Genomic DNA, 4,494 nt, shown 5'->3' with positions numbered 1-4,494 from the left:
ATTAAGAAAATATTTGGATTAGACAAAATACATCCGAAGTAATGCAATGGAAATTTTCATCATTCCTTAAATGGGTGTTTGGTCTCCCTGAGCATTATGGATTTGCCCATAGGCAACAGTGCAACAGGTGCGATATAATTCAAACCGAATCTGTCTATAACGTGATAACTCTTTTTCCTTTTCTTAAGCAGAAAAATCGATTATTGATCTTCCAGTCAAAACTTAGAATTACTCAAATTTCTGAAAATTATGAAAAGATTTTATGTGATTTTACAAAGTTAAATATTTTGAAGGTTTTAATTGTTTCGTGTTAAATAAAAGTCAAATTGTATAGAAAGTTTCTTGCACAATAAATGCTAAAAAATTGCTATTCCAACATAGTGACCGTTCTCGTGACATGTACAATCAAGTTTTAGGAATTGAACACTTTCACCGTTATGGATATTTAAGAATTTAACAAGTGCCCTCAGGCTTTTCTTGAAAAAAAAACAAACAATTTCTATTTTGCTCTTTCATCATTGGCATGATTACAACAGAATAATAGAGTAAGAAATGAACCCGACCACGAGCTCAAATGGCACCTTTGGGCAAATTTGGACAATGCTATTTATGCCCGCGGCAGCTCAACTTGGACAGTACACACGACGTTATTCTTATGAACAGGCTTCGATAACAAACTAGGCTTGAACTAAAGGCCTTGCCTAGACTCGTCCATTCATCACACCGGAGGGCGAGCAGAGTGAACGAAGTGCAAAGTCGAGCGAGAAACCGAGCGAAGAGGTGGAGACGAGGGACTGATCGAAGCGAAAGAAGTGCAGAGAACTAGGGTTTTAATTTTGAGGGCGAAAAAGGTAACCGACCAAACTTCATTAATTGGTAAAAGTGGCATTTCGAAAATGCCGAAAGCCCAAGTCTAAGCCTGTCTTGGACTTTCAGCTTTGTCAAGGTCAGTATTTGGCCGAAGGGGTCTCGAAAGAAGTTTCCAAACGCCTCAAATTTTGCCCCAAACCTCTTGAAAAAGCCGAACCAAAAGCAACCCAAGAATTTCCTCCCTCGTATCTCCTTCAACCCGGGGGCAGCTTTTGCCGACGCTTTCCAAGATCTCATGGCGCCTTTTTCTACTAAACCCCAACCCTAAACAAAGATGCATGTGCAGTAACTTGTGGTTCTCTTTATCATCATTCCATTTTCTTACGAATTCCTCCTCGGCTTATTATCTTCATGATTGATAGAAGTCAATTAGTGTTGCATTTTACTTCAAAATTTCCCCCCCAAAAAAATTATAAAGCTCGAGTTCAAAACAAAGAAAGCAAAAGCATTTTCATACTCAAATGGGTTTGCCTGCCAATGCAATGGCAGCTTTGTGCAATTAATGCAAATGGCTCTTTCGACTTTATAGCGTCACCATCGATTCTCGGATCGAATCCCGCGGCGCATGCATGATCACATGCCCGCTTCGCGACACCTGTGATCCTAATAAAGCGAGCAGGCGATGCCAAATCCGTCTCTCCAAACCACGTCATGCTCGAAAGGGAAGGAAATTCCAGTTTGGTGCAACTTTTTCTTGGTGCAATTATTTGATTTCTTCCCTCGAGGAACCGAAGTCAGCCGTTTGGAATTCAAGACGCGGCGGAAAACGTTTTCGTCGCGACGACGATTCGTTCTCGGGGAGTTTTTTTTTTCAATTGATAAAAAGAAAACGACGTGCCGTTTACCCCTTTCTTTTTCACACGGACGTAAATGATCATTGCTAGGAAAACCCTCTTTTGGTTTTCCACGAAATAACCCGGAGACGACAGACCCGAGATTTCACCACATTGGAAGCACCGAAAGGAATAGAGCTTTCGGCTATCCTTATGTCTTTGTTGCTTTCCATCGCATTCGAAAATATGCACGTAAAAGAAGAAGAAGAAGAAGTTGTCGATATGAGCTGACTCGGCACCGCGATTTCGAATGTAACTCGATGCGATATGCTCAATCCGAGTATCTATAGAAACGAACCAAACATCGCAAGTCTCGTTTCTTTCTGCGCACGCAGGTTGAATCGACGCTTGATATCTCAATACCGATATCGACAAGGTATACGAGACTACGGATTGCAAGCCTTGGAATACATACAATAGATCCTGAAAATTTGGGGAACTGGGTTTAATTGGAGTTGCCACCGTGTGCTGATCCTTCACCTCCCATTAAGGTCGCTTTCATTATCCTTTGCTAATAATATATTTTGGAGATGGAATGCATAGGTGGCCACTAATCATATGATCTCAAAAGCAAATTTTGCATCAGCCACTGATCTGGGGTTGCTGTGCTCCTACTAGAAGTAGTCTTCTTCCTTTGGAGGCAAAGCTTGATTTAACTAATAGTCCATCTTAATATTATATCAAAGAGGACATTCTTCCATTTTGATATTTGCTTCTCCTACAAGCAGTCTTCTTATTCATGGATGATGAGAAAGTTTTTTGTCCTTTCTTTAGAGACTTCGAACTTTTCCCCTCATTTATTTTTCGGAAGTCATACGAGAGATCATTCTTAAGATAATGTTTTCCAAATCAATCATTTTTTTTTTTTGCGAAATAAACAGAGGCTAAATATCACATCCAATATCTACTTACTTGGACTTGCCGTGTCGGGATAGAAATTTTTGTTCTTTTCCTTTCTTATTTTTTGCTTAATTCCAATTTTGCAACTCGACTTTTTCTTACTGCGTAACACCCGAAACTTTCTCAACATACAAAATTTCGACAAGTAGATTTTCTTAAATGAACGTTCCGCTTAGCGCTCACCGGGCGCGGGTGATCATTTAAAATTTATCAAGGAACAATTAATGCCCTTAAGACATCTAAGCATTTACATTTTAGGTCGAATCCAACACAGGTACATGCTCGCGGCGGGAGCAAAACTTTCGTTGGAGCGAGCAATTAACGGCTTTCCCTGGGACAATTTCAAAAGAAAATTTTGTGCAGAAGATATAGAAGAAGGGATTTCTTTTTGCGGAAGTCATAAGAATCGTTTTCTAATTTCAATTTAGTACTTAGCGGTGAGTATGGTCCAATTCCGTCAGGAATCGAAGACTAGATTGTGGTACCAGTTCTCGATTTCCGGGACTGGGGACCATACTAGATACTTGGAATCAGGGACGGGACTGCCGGTCCCGATTTGGTCCCAGGCGGTCCAATGAACCAATCAAAGATTAAAATAAGTGAGTTACGCTTGCCATGTCATAGCAAGTCATTCTCTCTCATTATGTCTCCTGGTCGATGTGGGACAATAAAGTGATAATAAAAAGAAAGAATACCTTGCTATAAACTTGCTGAGCTCGTTGTGTCTCGTGGTTAAAGTGAGATACTAAGAGCCTGTTTGGCAACTCTTCTGATTCCCTAATTTTGTTCCTCAAAACAAAAAAGGATAAAAAAACCTGTTCGATAATGTAAATGATTCATATCCTAAAATTTTCTGACTATGTTCATGGGAACACATTTGGAGCAGAAACGAAAATAAAAAAGAAGTTGATTCTTTGTTCCATAACCACTTTTGAGAAATAAGATGAACAAGAGAATGCTCTCACTTTGTTTCGTCCACCGTTACCTCTCACTATTCGTCGCCAATCGCCGCCGATAATAAAATAATAAAATAAATTAATTTAAAATATTTTTAAAAAATAATATAATTTTTATTAATAAAAAAAATTAATAAAATAATTCGATTTAAAATTAATTGTTTAAAAATATAAATTTTAGAAAAAATGATAATATTTTTTGAAAAAAATTTTAAAAAAAATTCTCTAGATTTGTATTGCATTCTTAGCAAATTATAAGAAAGGAATATATCATGATTTGGTTAACTATAGAAGTAGTAATCGGGTTGGGCATGAGTTTAGTTAAATATAAAAGTGTTTAAGTGCAAACGCATGGCAAACGTTTGCAGGGCGCTTCTTTATGCTTCGTGAATTGCTTGTGGTATGAATCGCTGATCATCGTTTGAATGGTAACCCTAGGTAATAGCATCTTTGACCATGGTTATCCACCACATCTTTGACCTCGAGTGATTTGCGGGGACATATTGAAGAAAAGACCAAAAAATTTAGGCTTTTGATAGAAGGAGATTTGAAATTCATTTTTTAGGACTAAAGTACGTTATAAGTGCTAAAATTTATGTGCGGCGCTCACTTTAGTATCAAAACTTTCAAAACAATCATTTAAGTGCTAAATTTTTTGAAAAACCATCACTTGAGTGCCAAAACTTTCCAAACGATTGCTTAAGTGTTAATTTTTTTGAGAAACACTCACTTCAGTACTAACTCTTGCGAGTCATGTCAGTTCAAATAAGAGTTGGCACTAAAATGAGTGTCTTTAAAAAAAAAATTTGCATTTAAGTAATCGTTTTGAAAGTTTTGAAAATAAACAAGTGTTGTACACAAGTTTTGGCATTTATAATGTAATTTAGCCTTTTATTAGTGATGCTATATAGATTGCATTTATATTGAAAAAAACG

This window comes from Rhodamnia argentea, chromosome 7 (assembly GCF_020921035.1).
Source record: "Rhodamnia argentea isolate NSW1041297 chromosome 7, ASM2092103v1, whole genome shotgun sequence".
In the NCBI taxonomy this organism is placed as follows: Eukaryota; Viridiplantae; Streptophyta; class Magnoliopsida; order Myrtales; family Myrtaceae; genus Rhodamnia; species Rhodamnia argentea.
Note: the sequence above shows the minus strand (reverse complement) of the source record.